Consider the following 21,717-nt stretch of genomic DNA (forward strand, 5'->3'; position numbering starts at 1 on the left):
CTCTAGCAGAACTTAGCCAAAAATCCCAGGGACTTAGAGTTTATAAAGTGAATAAATAAAAGTGCTGCTTTATTAAGATCTCTGTCAGGCACAGAGCACACAAAGTGCTGCTTCTTTTTAGCCCAGGCAATAGGCCATAGCAACAAGTAGACACGGAAAGCATTTTCCTCTCTTGAACAGAGCAGTCATCCAGGAAGCAGAGATGCATGAGATGTGAGAAAGGAGAAGACCATAAAAGCCTGAGTAGGGGGCTAGATTGACTTACACATGAAAAGACGAGAAGTCAACATTACAGATCTGTGCTAGCAAGAGACATCCCTGAAGAGCCAAAAGAAGGACAGAGAACATGGTAGCCTCTCAGGGTGGCCAAGATACCCGCCCAGTAAAGACATGATGAAGAACTCCTGGACTCTACCTCATAGACAAAAAACCTCTGTTGGTTAGCACAGGTGAGATACTCCCTCAGAGCTTCCTGAACTAGCTGGGAAATTTTGAGGTCGGAATGGCAGGCCAAACTATGCATAGTAGGTGAGCTGGAGAAATATTGCTGGTTTGGGATTTGCTTTTTATGAACTTTTTTTTCTTCTGTATAGCCTGGATATACTCTGGTTATAACAATATGTGTCCTGACTTCTGTACAAGATTGCAATCCCTGAGAAGTTGGAAAACATATTATATTCATTTTGGTGTCCCCAGGTCTTGGCAAGATGTTCTCCATTAGATCCTACTAAATAAACATTTGATGCAAAGACGATAATGGTGATATGAATCTTAAAGCGATCATCAAAAGACACCTTAGTTTTCTTTTTTTTTAATTTTATTTATTTATTTATGGCTGTGTTGGGTCTTCGTTTCTGTGCGAGGGCTTTCTCTAGTTGCGGCAAGTGGGGGCCACTCCTCATCGTGGTGCGCGGGCCTCTCATTATCGCGGCCTCTCTTGTTGCGGAGCACAGGCTCCAGATGCGCAGGCTCAGTAATTGTGGCTCACGGGGCTAGCTGCTCCATGGCATGTGGGATCTTCCCAGACCAGGGCTCGAACCCATGTCCCCTGCATTGGCAGGTAGATTCTCAACCACTGCACCACCAGGGAAGCCCCTTAGTTTTCTTACATACAGTTGTTATTGTTGAATTTTTTAAATGTTTTGCTTCTGCTCCAAAATGTTCCAGTAATAGTATATTCATTATGACAAATAATTATACCTTAATCAACCAAGGACACCCCCCCGGAAAAAAAGCTTTTTGTATTTTTAAAAGACTCTTCAGTGCATATTCTGCTGCCTCAGAGAATGACATTTGGAGGAATCCAGGGTCAAGCAAACTTGCCAAAAACTACATAAACACAGTACCCCTAGACATCACAAAACAAAGTAGAGAGCTCAACCTTTTCCAAAGGAAAACAGATGAAACATGAAAACAATCTGGCCACTGCAGGGGCCCATTTGTCCCATAGTAGAATGTCAGATGCAGCTAAAGCAACAATAGTTTATGAGATTCTGAGTTACCAGGAAACAGAGTCTCTTTTCTACACTCTAATGCCTTTTCAGCACACTATGAAAGCTGGAATTTTGATATTCAGACCTGGATGGGAGAAGATGACCCTTAGTGACCCTCCTCCCCCCAGAAGTTGAGACACTGGTGTCCTAATATAGACTATCCTAAAAATAGGTGGGTATTCTTTTGAAACAGAGCATTAATGATAGTGGAAAGTGGAAATTGGTTAACCCTGGTGAGAGCTTCCTCACAATAAAATAAAGTCCCTTTTATCATCCTGTGGATCTTAAGTCATTAAACTTGCCAGACCAGCTTCTGCTCCAAATGACAGAAACATAACTTAACCTTGCATGGCAAAAGGGGAGACCTTTCGGCAAATATCCCTAGGCTGAAGTTGGACTTAGAGAAAACTGGGGCAGGGGCGGGGGATGGGCAGGGGGGCTAACATTACCACTATTCTCTCCAGTCTCTCAAGACAGCTTCTCTCTTGAGTTGCAACTTCCTTCATTCAGACTGGCTTTATTTAGAGGGTCAGAGCACAACTGTTTACTGTTCCACACTTCAAAGCTCACAGCTTCAGTCATCACCCCAAAAGACTACCTCTCTTCCCTTAGTCCAATATGAAAAGACCCTAGAATGGACTAGTTCAGCTTGGGGCCCATGCCCACCCCTATGCCCAGACAGGTGGGTGGGTTACTATGATGTAAAACTTCCACCAGGAACACATGATGCAAGTGGAGACTGGAGACATTTCCAAAAGGAAGAGGAATACTATTCCAGAAGTAAGGAGCTCAGTTGGGTAGATATTAATAATGGTCCACTGGATCATCATATTCTAAAACTTTGATTTTAAAAAAAGGAATATTGGGCTTCCCTGGTGGCGCAGTGGTTGAGAATCCCACATGCCACGGAGCGGCTGGGCCCATGAGCCACGGCCGCTGAGCCTGTGCATCCAGAGCCTGTGCTCCGCAGTGGGAGAGGCCGCAACAGTTAGAGGCCTGCGAACCGCAAAAAAAAAAAAAAAAAAAAAGGAATATTATTCATTTAAAATTAATTTCATGTACTATCCAGGAAATTTTATCTGGATTTCAATTTTTTTTTTTTTTTTCTTTTTGCGGTATGCGGGCCTCTCACTGTTGTGGCCTCTCCCGTTGCGGAGCACAGGCTCCGGACGCGCAGGCCCAGAGGCCATGGCTCACGGGCCCAGCCGCTCCGCGGCATATGGGATCCTCCCAGACCGGGGCACGAACCCGTATCCCCTGCATCGGCAGGCGGACTCTCAACCACTGCGCCACCAGGGAGGCCCTGGATTTCAATTTTTTTGTTGTTTTTTTTTAAAACATTCTGCTATTCATCCAGGCAATCAATAAATTGCTGACTAAGCACCTTATAAGCACAAAATAGAATCTTTAAAATAAATAAATAAATAAGAAAGCACACCAAGCACTTTTTTTTAATGCTAAATGTCCTCCTCCCTATAGTCTAACCAATCCATATCTCATGCCCTATACATAGTTCTCACCTTTGCATACAGACTGCTTTCTCTGAAATGTTCTTTCTTGTTGCCTCTATTCACCTGTCCCTTCTTTCAAAATCAGGCTAGAAGCTCACTTTCTTCATGAAGCTTTCTATGATTAGTCTGACTTCTTGACTCAGCTACTCAGTGCTTTTGTTGCAGTATTTGCTCTATTATCTTAAGTTTGTTCTTATAATCAGGAAGCTTTATTTTTTCTATGAATATCAGAATCCCGTCTCTTGAAAATGCTAAGTACCAAGTGTAAGTGTTGAGTGTGAATGAGTAAATTATACATGGCTTTCCCCTATGATTCAAAAAGAAAAAAGAGGGGCTTCCCTGGTGGCGCAGTGGTTGAGAGTCCGCCTGCCGCTGCAGGGGACACGGGTTCGTGCTCCGGTCCGGGAGGATCCCACATGCCGCAGAGCGGCTGGGCCCGTGAGCCATGGCCGCTGGGCCTGCGCGTCCGGAGCCTGTGCTCCGCAACGGGAGAGGCCACAACAGTGAGAGGCCCGCATACTGCAAAAAAAAAAAAAAGAAAAAAAAAAAAGAAAGAAGATACTAAGGCAAAAATCTAAGGGTATACTCAGGAGAAAAAAATAAATATATTATTTTTCTTAAATAATTGTCATTAAAATGAATATCCCTAATAGCAAATACAGTTCCAAGCCTCAGCTTATTTCAGGCAAAATTCAGTACAATGTCCTAATTCAACTGTGGTTACCGGGTGGGTGTCGCAATGTGCCAAGTACTGTGTTAGGCAGCTCTGGAACGACAAAGATGAGAAAAAAGAAACTGCTTATCACGAAACTCTTAATTTAGCAGAATTGAAAGATCATGGTTGTGGAAAAGCTGAATTAAAGGTGGATTGGAGAAGGAAAGTAAGTATTGGAAGATAAGCCTTCCCCAAATTTCCCCAACAGATCTGGCTGACACTTCCACTGTACCTTTTGCATGTTCCCATTACAACCTGTGTAATGGTTTCTCTCCTTGTTTTTCTCCTTTCCGTCTACTCCTCACTCACAACCCCACCCTTACCTGGGCATAAGCTGTCCCCACTTATATTTGTATATATTTCCATGATGCATTCAATAAAAATCTATTGAACAAGTGAATGAATGCATGCATGCATGCTGACATGATTTAGACGCAGACAGTAAAGTGCCCTATACATTTTGCTCAAGGGATGGTATTTTATTCTATAAGCAGTAGATAGGCATCACAGCTTCCCAAAGGGAAAGTAAAGATCAAATTTGTATTTAATAAGAAATATCTGGTTGCAAGCAAAGTATGTACTGGGTGAGGCAGGAGGAGTCTGGAGGCCGTTATAACATTATAGACAAGAGACGAACTAGTTCAGACAAGGGTCTGAACTAAGGCAGTAATAATGGGGATGGAGAAGCCAGGACAAATGTTTGCAAGATAGAATTTGGTTTCTGCATGGATATGGAGATGAACGAAGAGTCCAGGATTAAAACCATTTTGATGTGAACTAAAGAATCTGGGCAATTCCTTAAAAACTGTGGCAGCAGGGCTTCTCTTTGTGCAAACAGGGATGACTGATAGTGTAAGTTGCACAAGCCCACATAATCAGCATCCCTTGTCAATGCCAAATTTGTCTTACCCTTGAATTACCAACACCTGCACTAAGATAGACTTGGCTCACGTATCTTGTGAACTGCCGAAGTACTTGTTAATTTTATAACTTACATAATTATTCCCTTTCTTGTCTCTTAAATGTCAAGGTTCCTGAAGTAATAGCAGAGTAGCAAATTAAGTAACTTACTGAACTTACAAAGTCCTAACTATTTAGGCAACCTTTCAACATCAGCAACTTCTATAGAGTAATGTGAATTTTTGGAATCTATCCCCAAAAGGATGCCTCTAACAAGGTGTAATTATTTCACTGAAGTTGGAAAATGATTTGCAAGCACAAACTGGAGTGTTGTTTCATCTCAGCCCCCTGCAGATGTGACCCGCCCTGACATAGGCTGGAAGCCCATGGGCCATTTTGTTCTAAGGAACAATTTCAAAAGGAACAACTGGGCCAGTAAGCTCAAACACTTCAGATCCATGAGTAACACAGAAGGATTAGGAAGTAGATATTGTCAGCTTTATTCAGTTCTCCACCCCTACATCAGTCTAGAGAGAATGCTGTGGGCTGAGGAGGAAAAGATATTAGAGACAGAATAGATACAAACCATGAGAGTTAATCATTAATGAGAGAGGCGGGAAGCTGTGTCCTTATCCCTCCCTTCTTCAAGCTCAGCCTCCATGGCAAGCCAAAAATACCTCCAGCACTCCAATTAAACTGTTAAATTCAAAGTTGCGAGAACCCAGGCCTCCATTTTCCAGGTGAAATCCTTGGAAAGGAATTGGCTATGCCAGTGTGGTGTGGGCACCATAGAGTATAAAGGAGAGGGTCGGATTTGCAGCAACATGGATGGACCAAGAGATTATCATACCAAGTAAAGTAAATCAGACAAAGAAAGACAAATGCCGTATGATATCACTTATATGTGGAATCTAAAATATGATACAAATGAACTTATTTACAAAACAGAAACAGACTCACAGACATAGAAAACAAACTTATGGTTACCAAAGGGGAAAGGAGGGGAGGGATAAATTAGGAGTTTGGGATTAGCAGACACAAACTACTATATATAAAATAGGGAAACAACAAGGTCCTACTGTATAGCACAGGGAACTGCATTCAGTATCTTCTAATAAACTATAATGGGGAAAAAAGGAGAGGGCTGGAGACAACCTAGGAGACTCTTTCTGTCCTGGAATCAGTGGGAGCACATCCAGAGGTTGCTGTAGTCCCCCAGACTGGTGCCGCAGTTGGCCAAAGCACAGAGTGCTGGTGGGTTATGGAGGAATTACAGCAGGGGCACTAACTCACAGACTATAAAGTGGCCTGTCCAGAAGGGATTCCGCTATTAAAATGCCACAGGCACCATTATGGTGGAGACAAACTGGAGAGTCAAATGAATGGACAACAGCAGGCCAGCAAGACAAATCCAAGTCAGGAAATAAAACACCTCCCCACTGTCTGCATAGCTTTCTGAGCACAGTGTTAAATCCTTGGAAAAGTAAGGTGTAGCTGAATAACCTCACATCTGAAATGAGACATAACAAACTTAAACACAACTGAGTTTCCCTGATAATGACTAAATTTAAATGTTTGCATCAGAAACAATAGGGGCTTGAGATATAAATTTTTATTGACAAGTAAAGGAATTTACATATTTGCTCGCCTGAGTAAAAGTAACTATGAAATTTGCACATAAGTTCATAACATAGAGTTCAAGGACAGGAGCTCTAGCATAAGACATACCTAGATTTGAAGCCAGCTTTGCCCACTACCAGCTATGTGGTTATAAGCACGTCACTTGTGCTCGCTAAGCCTCAGTCTCCTCATCATACATGACATTCTCATCTGACTCAGACTTCTGATATTTATTTATTTACAAAACTTAATTCCTTGCCCATTGTTGGGAAAATTACTAAAGTAGTCTTGTTCAGGCTTCAGAGGCAGAAGCAGGACTCTGACCGACCTGTGACCCTGCCTGAACTGCATGCCTGCTTGCACACCTAACAATTGCTTCTAGCAAGTCAAACGGAGCTTACGATAAGAAAGGGAGTGGGTCTTGGAATTTCTTGAGCCCTGGGGACCTGGCCAGTCCCCCAGGGTCTGGAAAATCTTCTGACTCACATGGTGAAATTAACAGCATTGTTACAAATGAACCAGAGCTCCATTTTTGTGCACAAACTGATAACATCCGTTTGCGGCCTGGAATTATAAACGGCAGCCCGCAGAACTCCAACCTGTGGGGTGGGTGGACGCACCGCCTGGGACCCTTCCCAACTGGGGCTCCAGATTGCTGTTACTCGGGACTTCCCAGCTGTTGTTTGGATCTGGAAGTAGGTGTCGGCCCAATTTGGTGATGTATACTCTGTTATGTTTTTCTAATATTCTTTTCCTTCTAATGATTGTATATTAAAATTAAGTTAAATCACCTTTCATTAAAGAATTGACTAAAGCCGTTTATTTGTGTGAGACGCATAGGTATTTTGACCACGAATCCAATGAACCTTAAAACTGAAAGCAGGCTTTCAGCAAAACACCCATGGATCTGACTGGGCCTGGTAGGTAGATTCTATCTTGTGTTCCAGATCTCTTTTCCTGTTCTATATCTGCGGCACCCAAGATCCTTATTTTCTAATTTCTGGCTCTAATTTCCAATTGCTCCTTTTATAGGCCTTCCTAACCCAGAGCTACTCCCTCACAAAAATTAACCCAGCCAGGAGCGTTCAGCCAAGCCCTGTACCTGAAAACCCAGCCTCTGACATCATTGTTGGAGTAGCCTTCCTGGAGGGGATGGACTTTCAATTTAGTTGATTCTGCTCTAATTTTGAGTGTAGAATCACAAAGATTTTAGGAGGAGAATAAAGCGATAGGATTAGATGGTGCTTGTAAAGCATTTGGTGTTAAAAACTTTAGATGTCAGTGCTGTTAATAGAACGCTGTATGTACAACGAGTTCCCAGAAAATAAAATGATAAAGGACAGAAAATATTCATACCAGTGGGGAACATAAGCACTATAAGAAGGTGTAAGACGAAGCACACAGAACCAAGTCACAAGCAACACATGCAGAAGCCAACTGTGCTTAAGTGTTCTCATCACCTTTGGATTTATCAGATTGGTCTTAGTAGAAAATCTTTACAACAACTTGCCCAGGATCACTCAATATGGAAATTATGTCATTGAAAAGAAGCCTGCACCCTACTGATTTCCCTATATCCATTCCAAACATTCCCAGGACAGCTAAAGCCCTCTGGATTCTCCTTCCCAAACTCCCTTTCCTTTCCCGCAGGGTGAATCAGCATCCTTAATTTGTTGTTGTTTTTTTTTTTTTTTTTTTTACATCTTTATTGGAGTATAATTGCTTTACAATGGTGTGTTAGTTTCTGTTTTACAACAAAGTGAATCAGTTAGACATATACATATGTCCCCATATCTCTTCCCTCTTGCATCTCCCTCCCTCCCACCCTCCCTGCTATTTTTCATTGACATGAATTTCTCTGTTCTTTAAGGCCATGAGCATATATTCCTAAACTATATACATAATGTTGTTTTGTAAGTAGTTCAGCTATGTATATTTTATTTATTTGTTTATATCCTTACTTCTTATACAAAGGATTTGGGGGGTGGCTTATAATGAAACTAGAAATCACAAAAATCATAGTAAAATATAAATTAGAATTAAAAAATTAATAACAGAAAGAATACAAATAAAAGTAGCTAATTAAGATTTGAGAAAAGTAGAGAAATAAGCAAAGTGATTATTATTCATAATGAAATATAATAAAACTGAATTACTATTAGAATATTATAATTTAGACATGTCAGACTATTCAGATTTTAGTTTAAAGCATGGTGGGTTTCCCAAAATACATATAGATGTGAAATACGCCATGCTTTCTCATGGAATGATGACAATCTTTTCTGTCTTTCATCTCCCCCTAGAATATTCCATCACTGGTCCTTACCTTTGGAAGGAGAGATACAATCAGGATTGTGGAGGATAAAGTCAGGATAGAGGACCAAGCTAGTAACAAGAATAATTACTAAGACTTACTGAACATTTACTGTGACTCAGGCACTGTGCTGAGCCCTATAAATATAACCTTTGATATAATCCTCACAACAATCCTTGGAGCTGCCCCATTGCATAGAAGAGGAGACTGAGACTTAGAAAGGGTAGGCATTTGCCCGAGATTAAACAGTTAGTAGGTGGCCACCTGGATTTCAAGATTTGGTGGATTGACTGATAATCCATGTACGTGTGTTAAACCACTGTGCCAGGCTGCCTGGAATCCCCAAATTCACTCCTCTACCACCTCAGGTGCATTTGTAACTTCTGTCTTGGCAATCAAAGTCTGAGCATAACCATACCGACATATTTCATTAATATTTTTTTCAACTGCAGACTCTTCCAACTTCTGAATGGAACCTCAGACTCCTCTTAAGAGGTGACAATGTGCATTCAGGTTGTCCTGAATCAATGGGTGTCAAAGCCCTGGCAACTGTTTCCTTCTTCCTCTCTTAGAGGCCCAAGCCAAACTTCCCAGAGGAAAACTAGAACCCTCTTCCTCAGCTTTAGGATCAATTACATTAGATATAGAGACTGTGTCCTGGAGATCATGGACCCCGAAATCTAACCACTATGCCCCTGTGAACAAAATGCATCCCTTTTGAAACTCTTGGGAGATTTTGCTTCTTTTGTTTAGGAAAAAAAAAAAAAATTGAAAATGTTAAGAACTTATCCACCTTACTAGAAAATACTTAACATTGAAAATACCTCAAGAGGCAGATCTGAAAAAAACAGAAATAGATATTTTACATTTTACATTCAGCCTATTTTCCTTTACTTAATTGATTCCATTATTCATGTTTTCCACACCCCAAAACTTACTGATTTTTTTCTTAATGCTTATACACTTCAAGAATGCATAGTTATTAATCAAAGGATCTATTCTTCACTTAGCCAAGATATCCATATTAAAGTCTTTTCATCTTCTGCCATAAATTAGTTCTTCCAGCTCCTTCATCATTTTCATTACTCATGTCCATGTTCTTTCCAAATTATCTGAGTTGCTTGAAAATTCCTATTGTTACATATTCCACAGAAATGGATACTTCACTTGCAAAATCATGATATTATGATTCCCAAGAGCAAAGTTAAAGTGACAGGGGCATTTTTTTGCTTTCTGCTGCTCAAATCAGATTGAATTTGCTACCTTCCAAGATGGCAGCTTTTCAGATTTGGTTTCTTTACCAAGAATCTGTTTCTGGTTACTGTTTTTGTGCCTTAATTTGGGATGAGACTCTACCAAAAATAAGACCCTAGCTGGGTGTTCAAGAGCTAAAACGGGCCAGAGGTCCGAAACATCTGATTAAACTAATTCACCAGAGTCCATCTCAATCCCAAGAGCAAGGAGTCTAGAACTTCCAATTCCCGCCTTTTAGAAACAAGTTACAAGATTGTTTCCAGTCAGTATTAATTCAGGCATCTGTGTACAGTCATGTTCTCTGTCTCCAATCATTTCTAAGACACCATAGGACCAAAGAGTATTTGAGGGTTAGTGGCAGAACTATTTTTATGTGAAAAGCTGGTAGAATCTCTTTGGCAAAATTTGGTTTGGGAAACCAAGAGGTATATAATTGCTAGTTAATCCTCCACTGCTTAACACTGATCACTCAATAAACACACAGTCCTGGTCATTTTCTCCTTCCTCTCCTTCCTTCCCTAACTTGATACACAGACATTCTTATCTATCAAAGGATGGAGGTGAGACATAAAGAGTAGTAAAACATGAAACAAAATCACTCTTCATTGATTTTCTATTATGTTTCAGAGTTCTAGGCTAACAGAAGAGTATTCCTTCAAATATTCAAGCCAGCTTTCCCTGTTCCTAGATCTAGCAGAAGGCACTCCACAAGACACAAAGAAAACTCCACAAGTGACAGCCAACTAAGTATGGTTTCATGTTACCTGTAGACTTTATTTACTAAAGTTAGTATTACAGTACTTGGCTATGGACAATCAAGAATGAGATATAAGCAAATCACCCTTACCAGGAAAACCAACTATAACTGGCAGCATAGAGAATTAAGTATCATCTCCTAGAATCAGCCTAATAAAAGAATCACAGTGTATTAGGAATGGATGTTTTCTACTGAAACTCCAATTACTACTAAATACGCTAAATCTTGAGGTAGAACTTTGGCCACTCATTAATGAATTTGCCAATCCTTTGTAAAGCACCATAGACACACTGCAATGAAATCCTACCATCTAAAAAAATATAAAACATGTGATTATAATTTGTGAATAAGTTGACTATCTTCTGAATCAGAAGTAATAATGTAACCAATGCATCAGTGATCATGCAGATAATTTTATCTTGTCATCAATTACCTTTCTCTTTTTTATACTTTAACCCCATATTACAAGCTATAAGCAAATCTTTAACATTGTTATTTAAATCAGAAAGGTATAGTTTGCGTTATAACGAGGCTAAAATTTCCAATGGGATCTTGAGTGTAATTAGCAGTTACTCTCTAATTAGAAGCTTCTGGATGTTTTCTATTGTGGTCTTGAAATTAATTATCGAAGAGTTAGCATCCAGCTCTGGCAACTGATCTCCATGTTCTAAATGAAGGCACGGTTACTGTTGCTGATTGGATACTTATTTAGCAAAATTTTGAGAGACTGGAAATGTAAGAATTTGGAATCTTCTCATCAGAATCTTCTAGGCTACTCAAACATGAGAGCTAATAATGAATGTAATATTTCTTTGGTAACTAAGGGTCTAAGTAGATTTAGAGTCAATATGCAAAACATTCACTGGTGACCCCAGTGCGATAATGTACATGTAATTGAGATCACTCTATACATAAGCCTTCAATGCATGCCATGAAATTCCCATTTCATTTCAGCTGATATGACAGTCATGTACTAATTTCTGTCATTTATCTTGTTCTGCAAAAGCACAGGATTGAAAAAAACCTAGCTAATTAACAGGTCTCATTAGCTTTTTACTGGCCGGTACTGCTGAGTTGTTTTTGTTCTATTCAGCACGATTTTCTTTGGCCTGACACACAGAGAACAGATGGCAGAATCATCCCTGAGGATGACAAGTTGTGACAATTGTTATAAACATGAAGCAAAAGAAACTCAACGCCTCTGATTTGTCAAGTGATTTCTAACCATTATTTCATTTAACCCTCAAAGTAACCCTATGAGATATAAAATATTACCCCCATTTTTAAGATAAGAAAACTGAGGCTCAGCAAAATTAATTAAATACAAGCTGTCCAGGGGTGAGCAGAGAAAGTGGAGTAAATGGTATAGCTATAACAAAAGGAAGATCTCTTCTTGAATGAGCTCTTCAAGTAGCTGCCTTGGCTGTGTCTGAACATCCCGATAGTTAGAAGTGTATGAACCAAACCAGCAGGGGCCTGAAAATCCGGAAGCCCTTCTGAGGGTGCCTGATGTCAGTGAGGGAGTCCCAGAGAAGCCATCTCCTCCACAAGCCAATGCACAGGCTAGTAGAGGTGGGGCGCAGTGAATGCTAAACACCCTTTTGTAACACTTCCACCCAAAGTGCTAACTACATACCTGAAGGTTGGTGCCAGTTCTGTAGATGTTCCCTGATGTTTTTTAACAACATTTGCCTATATTAGAATTCCAGGCGGGAGACAAAGAACCTCACTCCCCAACAGCACTGTTCTGACAAGAGATTGTCAGGAATGTTGAAATAGCCAGAGCAGAAGCATGGCAGGTGAAAGGAATGACCTCAGGGTGCATGAAGTCACTGCTGTGACAAAGCTGTCTCTGACTCCAAGAGACAGTACTAACAACCCAGAGGGCGGCGTGACAGAGGAGCTGGGAGCCGGCCCTTGTCAAGCAAAGGTTTCAGGCCAACATCACATCACACGATGATAAGCCCTACAAACGGCTCTGGCCACACATCAAAACACAAACAAATCCCCTGCTCCAAGACATTCTGCGTAACACATCTCGCAACCCTTCAAACTCAAAGGAGGTGGGATTTAAGAAATGTTATAAGCTCTTTTACATCTACACGCAACTTGTAACCTTTATGTATGTGAAGGTTTAGACTCAATAATTGCAAGCCCTAGGACAGTAGCAAACTGTTCCTGTTGAGGTGGGGAGGGGAGGAAAGACAGCAAAGGAGTGCTGATATGTACCGTATTTGTAGTGCTACAGCTCAGGAGCAGGAAACAAAGACAGAAATAAAGGATTGCTCCGCCTTCCGGGATGGCCCACACTTCTCACGCTGCCTTCCCTCCTGCCCCAAAGAAACAAATTTAGGCTTATGCTTCCATGACCTGGCTATTGTAAATAGCTGCAATGAACATTGGGGTGCATGTGTCTTTTTGAATTATGGTTTTCTCAGGGTATATGCCCAGTAGTGGGATTGCTGGATTATATGGTAATTCTATTTTTAGTTTTTTAAGGAACCTCCATACTGTTCTCCATAGGGGCTGTATCAATTTACATTCCCACCAACAGTGCAAGAGGGTTCCCTTTTCTCCACACCCTCTCCAGCATTTATCATTTGTAGATTTTCTGATGATGCCCATTCTAACTGGTGTGAGGTGATACCTCATTGTAGTTTTGATTTGCATTTCTCTAATAATTAGTGATGTTGAGCAGCTTTTCATGTGCCTCTTGCCCATCAACAGATGAATGGATGAAGAAGATGTGGTACATATATACAATGCAATATTACTCAGCCATAAAAAGGAACAAAATTGGGTCATTTGTAGAGACGTGGATGGACCTAGAGACTGTCATACAGAGTGAAGTAAGTCAGAAAGAGAAAAACAAATATCGTATGTTAACACATATATGTGGAATCTAGAAAAATGGTACAGATGAACCGGTTTGCAAGTCAGAAATAGAGACATGGATGTAGAGAACAAACGTATGGACACAAAGGGGGGAAGCGGGGGAGGGGTGATGGTGGTGGGATGAATTGGGAGATTGGGATTGACATGTATACATTAATAGGTATAAAATAGATAACCAGCAAGAGCCTGCGGTATAAAAAAATAAAATTAAATTTTAAAAAAAGAAACAAATTTAGGCTTATGGAGCCCTGATTTATCACAATCTGAATCTTCTCTCCCTTTAGTCCCAAACCTGATACTCCTATAAAAAAAAAGATTCCTCTCCCTAATAACTATTTGGAGCATTTTGGGTTCGTTTTTTTTTTTTTTTTTTAAGATTATGAGAAAATACCAATAACACAAAGAGCAATTTCCTGAAAATTTACATAAATTGCAATATAGAAGAACCTAACATTTCTCCCCTTCACCATATAAAATCTTTGGCCTATAGTTCACCTTCAATTATGTCAGAATAGTTTCAGAATCAAAATCAATTCATCCTCTTCAAGATCCTCCTTCATCAAGTCTCCAGGCAGGGGCTCTAGTATACATGATCTTTGAGATTTTTGTCCTCAAAACAGCCCTGGGAAGCAAGTCTTATGACCCACTCCCACAAATGGGGAAACTGAGGCAAGGAGGGTATAAGCATCCATCTGATCAAACAGCTGGGGAGTGGGCAAGTTCGGGGAGCAGAAATCAGAAACTAGTGACTTTAAGCCCCGGGCTCTTAAAGACATATTATCCTTTGTTTTTCTTTAAAACCAAGTTCTGTAGGACTTCTCTTATAGCTTTTTATTCTTTGTGGTTTGGGAAAAATTAGAAAGTCTTTAAAAGCAAAATTAAAGGCTAACTCTGAAAGTAAAGTTTTAATGCTTACGATCGGAAAACCTAGATACTTCCACTAAAAAATACATTACGATGAAATAATGCCATTATGATGAAATTTGGTGCCAAAGTTTTATAAATTTTAGGATTTTTGCAAATGCTTCTGCTTCAGTTGAGGGACTGCTGTGTCCCCCAAACTGGCTGTTCCTTGCTTTTTAGAGGAACAGCTTTTCATACTTTATTGAACACCCTTGGCACATGCTCCTTTGGCAAGTGAAGGAAACAGAGTTAATTCTGCATGAAGTCAGACCAAATGCCCTAAAAAAAAAAAAAAAAAAAAAAGTCAAAGGAAAGAACGTGCGTGTTTGTTTGAATCATCGACTGCCTCATTTCCACTTTTCTGAAGCTAAATAACTGTGTGCAGTGCTCAGAGCATCAGGTATTTAAGGCCCCAGACTCTAGGCTTGTTGGAAGCCTCTCAACCCTGCCCTAACCTGAGCTAATTGGCCTGACTCTCACTTGCCAAAGCCACTGGACCTTCATAAGCTGGGGCCATAATGTCTGATTGAGGTTTTTAGATTAAAGCAACAGAAGCTGACTCTGACTGAGTAGGTAGACAATGAGATTAAAGGTATCAAGTAGTTCCCAGAACCCCGGGGAGTACTAGGGACGCAGGCTCGAGGCTGAGCTTCCAGGAACAAAGCTCGAAACTGTGCCGTAGGACTGACGTGACGAAGAAAATATTGCAGCCACCATCAAGCATTGGGCCCTGCATTGTCATTTCTGTGCCAAGGACTAAGTCCGTCAAGCATGGCTAATGCCCTTGTTGACGGAAAGAGGGGCATGGAGGGAGCGCCTCTGCTGTGTCATTAGACACAGAATCAACAGCTGGAGTGCATGAATCTGACTGGCAGACCCTTTGTCACATGCCTGTGCCCGAGTATCCAGGTCATCTCCAGCTTTACAGGGGAAGCAGGTCTTTGCCACCTGCCAAAATTCGCAAAGTAAAGAATTCCCAAATGTCAAAAGGGATAGGGCATAGATGTGTTTCCAAAACAAAGGACAAATGTAATGTCCATTTCTTGGCAAAATGAAATACATATAACAATTCCTATTTTTGAATTGAGAAATCAGGAGAGGTATGATAACTTACCTGAATTCATCATGACCAAGCCAGGATCCCTGGTTTTTCTGATTCAAAAGCCCACGCACTTTCAACTAAGCTATGCTGCCACCTTCTTTTAATAAAATAAGAACTGTTCTAATTCAATATTCTAAACAACACTAAAAATGTCAGACATATAAGAAAAGTAAAACATCTTAAACTGGTGATCATGTTTATTTGATTTAGGTGTGATAATCCCAAACCAAATAATCACTGCTGTTCAAATAAGCTACCAACTTTTTTCCTCTTTGGGTTAAGTATGGATCAAACATTGAATCAAAATGGTGTAATTTTATATTTGTAACTCATTTATCCCTTTTCTTATAGGACATTAGGAAATGAGCTGCAAAAGCAGTTTAATGTATAAGGCTGTCTTAATGTGGAGCGTTAGGTCTGTATAGATAAAAGTACATATTCATTAAGCTGCTAATCTATTCAAAGCATTGTTCTAGCCACTGGGGAAGAAATGATGACTCTGCTGTGGAGAAGCTCAAAGTTTAGTGAACAAGTCAGAGAAATAAAGGTATCATTTCAATCGTGCAGTGAATGTTGTGATAGGACAACACATAGGATAGGACAGAAGCTCACAGGACACCAAACCAATATCCAGGGAATCTGGGAAGGCTTCTCATAGGAGGTTCCAGTCCTTAGAGAGGCCCCAACCATGTTCATTCATCATTCTACATCATTGTACGAGCATCTATGGAACACCTCATGTAGGCTTTGCTAAGGCTGAGGTGTTTAGTATTCAAATAAAATACGGCCTCTACCCACAAGGAACTTGAATCCAGTGAGGAAGACATAAATAAAACAACTAATTATACTAGCACTTTATTAAATGTAATTGGAATAAGTGCTATCAACAGAAAACAGAGTTTTGTAAGAATTTGTAACAAGGGAAACCTATCATAATCTAGATGAGGTAGTGACAGGGTGTTGGGAGACCATTCTCCATGGGTCTCTCACGTTCATGTACATCTTCTGTTAGCTTTTGCTTCATTCTTTCTTTCCAAGGATGATGTATAGTAAGCAGCCTCAGAAGACAGTGCCTCCTTCCAGAGAGAGGGAAGATTTGTTTCCTACCAGTACAGTAAAGACCATGTCTCCCTCCATGGCAAAGGATGGGCAGGTTTGCTGGCAGTCTCCTTTAGAAGACCAAGGTTCTCCAGCACGAGCTTCCTCAGCTGTGAGGCAAACCCACTATGTGTACACATTGACCTGCACTGCTCTGCATCATCTCCCTGAGACTTCAGGGACAAGAGGAACTGATGAGAACACACAGCTCTGCTGCTTGCTGTGCTGTGAGTGATAATGAAGCTGAGGGCAAATCTGATTAAGCCTGCCAAACGTAACCTGCCTCACTGGCTTTCAGTCGCTTGCTTTTATCTGATTTTAAACTAAACTTGCACTAGCTTCCTTATAGGTAACACCCCTGACATATGGGTCACTATAGCAACGGTTGCTTATGTTGTTTTTCAGGAACTTGGAGCTAGTTCTTGCCCAGTTCAGACCAGCTGAGACCACCAACCATTCAAGTGGGCCTGCGTGAGCGTCTGATGGATGACTTTTTGACGACAAAGGGCCAAAAACTCCACACTCAGAGCATGTGAACGCTTCCATTTTCTGAACGTGTGTCCTGTGAGGAGCCATGAAGCCTGACTACGTTTGTGCAGACCACTGATTACCTCGCTTTTCTTACCTGCAATCACCTTTCCCCATGCCTCAGACCACCCTGCCCTTTTATCCCTTAAATATCCCTAGACCTCATCTGGGAGGCAGATTTGAAGTTTGTTCTCCTATCTCCTCACTTGGCTGCCTTGTGAATAAACTTTTTCTCTGCTGCAAACCTTGGCTTTTCAGCATCTGGCTTGCTGCATGTCTGGCAAATGAACTTGGTCTGGTGACAATAAAGACCTTTGTCTCTGACCCACGCGTCTCGAGTCTTCTGCCAGTATCTATGAAAGTGTGGCAGGATAACATGTTAGCTTACACATAAGGTAGAATTTTCAACTATTCCAGGCACTGGGGAGACTAATAGGAAGTCAGAGGTCTCCTTGAAGAAGGAAGGTTTAAACTGATGAGATCTGAAGAATAAGAAGTTGATAGTGGGGGCTGATTGCCAGGAGAACCAAGCATGTAATTAGGGGTTTGGAACTTTCAGTCTCACCCACGACAGCTGGAGAGATGAGAAGTTGAATCAATTGCCAAAGGCCAATGATTTAATCAATCGTGCCTGTGGAAGGAAATCTCCATAAAAACCCAAGAGGAGGGGCTTAGGAGAGTTTCTGGGCTGGTGAACATGAGAAGGCGCTGAGAGAGCAGGGCACCTGAAGAGGGCAAGGAAGCACCGAGCCCTTTCCCCATGCCTTGCCCTAGCATCTCTTCACCTGGCTGTTGATTATATCCTCTAATATTCTTTGTAATAAGGCTGGTAATCTAGTGAGTACTGTAAATGGGTTTCCTGACTTCTGTAAGCCACTCTAGCAAATTAATCGATCTCAAGGAGAGAGTCATAGGAACCTCTGATTTAAAGCCAGGCAGTCGAACCTGGGCTTGAGATTGGCATCTGAAGTGGGGAGTAGTCTTGTGGGACTGTGGGACCTGTAGAATCTGATGTTACCTCCGGATATGTAGTGTCAGAATTGCATTGAATTGAAGGACCCCCAGCTGGTGTCAGAGAATCGCTTGTTGGATGGTGTGGGGAAACCCCACACACACACACACAAGTTGAAATTGTGCTCAGAACCCTCTTAACATATAAAGGAGTTGAGTATGTACTGGGAGAAAGTTCTCCATGGACCTCTCGTTAATCTACCATCTAGCAAGCTGCTTACCTGCCCTTTGTTCTCGACGACAGAGTTGAAATTACTTTGGGGTTGAGTTGAAAATACCCCAGTCAACCCCAGTGCCCACTAAGTCCTGGCTCTAAGACTTAGGCCTGGCCAAACCAGACTTGCTTCCCATAACATTCTTCTTTTTTTTTTTTTTTAACATCTTTATTGGAGTATTATTGCTTTACAATGGTGTGTTAGTTTCTGCTGTATAACAAAGTGAATCAGTTATACATATACATATGTTCCCATATCTCTTCCCTCTTGCATCTCCCTCCCTCCCACCCTTCCTATCCCACCCCTCTAGGTGGTCACAAAGCACTGAGCTGATCTCCCTGTGCTATGAGGCTGCTTCCCACTAGCTATCTGTTTTACGTTTGGTAGTGTATATATGTCCATGCCACTCTCTCACTTTGTCACAGCTTACCCTTCCCCCTCCCCATATCCTCAAGTCCATTCTCTAGTAGGTCTGTGTCTTTATTCCCGTCTTACCCCTAGGTTCTTCATGACATTTTTTTTTTTTTAGATTCCATATATATGTGTTAGCATACAGTATTTGTCTTTCTGACTTACTTCACTCTGTACGACAGACTCTAGGTCCATCCACCTCACTACAAATAACTCAATTTCGTTTCTTTTATGGCTGAGTAATATTCCATTGTATATATGTGCCACATCTTCTTTATCCATTCATCCAGTGATGGACACTTAGGTTGTTTCCATCTTCCCATAACATTCTTTTTAAGAATGTTTGTAGGGTGAACAGTTTGAGACGATAAAATAGTGTCTTCCTCTGGAGTAAAAGGCAAGCATGCTTACTACCCCATTATAGAAGATTTGGGCTTTCTAAGCTCAAAGTTCCATCCTATAATGCAACTCACTGTATACACAGGTGTTATCTGGTTCTCTTGGCATCACCCAGTAAGAACTGGGACTTGGAGAAATGACATGAAAAATGTTGATGCTTAAAAAAAAAAAAAAAAAAATGTTGATGCTTTGGCTATTGCTATTGCTTTGAGAAATCTGTGTCTTCTACCAGCCTCTCTGAAACTGTGGCAGGCTAACTTCATAGTTTGCAAGTAGGGTAATATCTAATCCTTAACCCACAGGCTAAAAAGCACTTTATAAGATGTTAGTCAGTGGGATTTTATAGTTCCATATTTTGGCTTTTCTTTGGTATTTTTACCTACACATCTCTAGAGAATAATGACATAAATTGAGGAAATCAAACCATCCACTCCCAGCATGACATTTGGTTCAAAAGGAAAAAAAAATGCTAAAAATAATCACTTGTTTTCAAGGAGTCTACAATATTCATTGCACAACTGCAGAGTGGTTTAATAAAAACCACGGGGATTTGGTGTAGTCAAGTCCCAGTTCTGCCGCATATCACCTCTCTGAAACTGTAATACAAGTGACCTGATTTCATTTGCTCTTGAATTCATCATTCACTAAACAGAGATAATACAACTCATACCATACAGTTCACATGAGGGTAAACTGAGATGACAGCATTTGAATAATAGTAATAAATTTCTCTACCAAACCACTCTTCAAATGGGCTACCAGTGTCTCTCCTTAGGAAACCTAGCTGTTGAAGAGGACTGAGAAAAATTTTCAAGATGAGTTTGTTCTTGACCTAAAACTTTTTATCGTTGGGTCACTGATAGCCATTTGTCCATTTGTGACAACGTTGGTTTGATCTTTCTCAAAGCTTTGCCAAACTCAGGGAGAATGGTGAGACCAAATGTATTAGATGTTTGAAAATATGACCCACTTCCAACCTTGAGGCAAAATGATTTTCTTTCCCAAAACCAATAACATCATATATCCTATAATACTGTAAAGAAAATCCCCTTGCCATTTCCTGCATCGTGAATCTCTTCGGTTCTTCAGTTCTTCATCCACTTATCCCTCTTTGTCCTTTTTCTGGGCCCCCAATTCCATCAGGTCTTCATTAATAAGCTCCTCGTGTTGCACAGCAAGGAGTTCAATGTTATAAGAACGAGCGATGCAGCCATAAAAGGAAACGAAATTGAGTTATTTGTAGTGAGGTTGATGAACCTAGAGTCTGTCATAAAGAGTGAAGTAGGTCAGAAAGAGAAAGACAAATACCGTATGCTAACACATATATATGGAATCTAAAAAAAAAAAAAAAATGGTTCTGAAGAACCTAGGGGCAGGACAGGAATAAAGACGCAGATGTAGAAAATGGACTTGAGGACACGGGGAGGGGGAAGGGTAAGCTGGGACGAAGTGAGAGAGTGGCATGGACATATATACACTGCCAAATGTAAAACAGATAGCTAGTGGGAAGCAGCCACATAGCACAAGGAGATCAACTCAGTGCATTGTGACCACCTAGAGGAGTGGGATAGGGAAGGTGGGAGGGAGACGCAAGAGGAAGGGGATATGGGGATATATGTATACATATAGCTGATTCACTTTGTTATACAGCAGAAACTGACACAACAATGTAAAGCAATTATACTCCAATAAAGATGCTAAAAAAAAAAAAGAAAAAGGAACGAGCGACGTCTACCATCTTTTCTTCTCACTCCACTCTCTCAATTATCTTCACTTTTGTTTCCATTATTATCACTTGGCACTTCTTAGCAGTAACAGCTACATCACTGCTGCTTCTACACTTGCTTCTGGACATCCTGGGCTTGAAATAAAGACACTGTACTACTGTACTCTATACAGTACTGTACAGTGAAGTACACAAAAGCACAACCACTTTTGGAGGATGCACGCACATGACAATGCATGCCAGACACGTGAACTAACTTACGTGATTGGACATGTAAACGCAGTTTACATCTTTGAAAGTTAGAAATTCGAAGGTCTGTATGTAGGGGACTTAACTGTATTGGCAGCAAATACTTGAAAAACTATTGCAGTAGAAGCACTGCGACTGTCTGTATCTCCAGACAACCCTTAGAGGCACAGCTGCTGAAATACTGAAAATTAAGCCATATGTCAATTCCCAAAAACATGTTGAATGCCAGTTTCTTAAAATGCAAGTAGCAGGTGAGGTTTTTGTTTCTGCTTTTAAATAGCAGTGAAGCACCCTCATTCTCAAATTGATGAAACCTAAGTACACAGCAAAGCCCAGTTCTAAGCTGCCTCTTTATAACTTTCAATCTTCTGTGAATTCTGAGTAAAGAAATTTGACTTTCCATTTCACTGTGATGTTTTTCTGGCACTTGCTTGAGATTATGATAAATCAGCAAAAACCTGATAATTAAAGCCTCAAGCTGAAGATAACCAAAAACTTTGGAGTGATGTTTCTTTGCTATTTTGTGGACAAGAACAATTAATCCGAGAGGTCAAGGGACTTTGTTATGGGAAGCAAGCCTGGCTTGGCTGGGTCCAAGTCTTAGAGCCAGGACTTA

Source organism: Mesoplodon bidens, assembly GCF_964165515.1.
Source record: "Mesoplodon bidens genome assembly, chromosome: 2".
NCBI lineage: Eukaryota > Metazoa > Chordata > Mammalia > Artiodactyla > Ziphiidae > Mesoplodon > Mesoplodon bidens.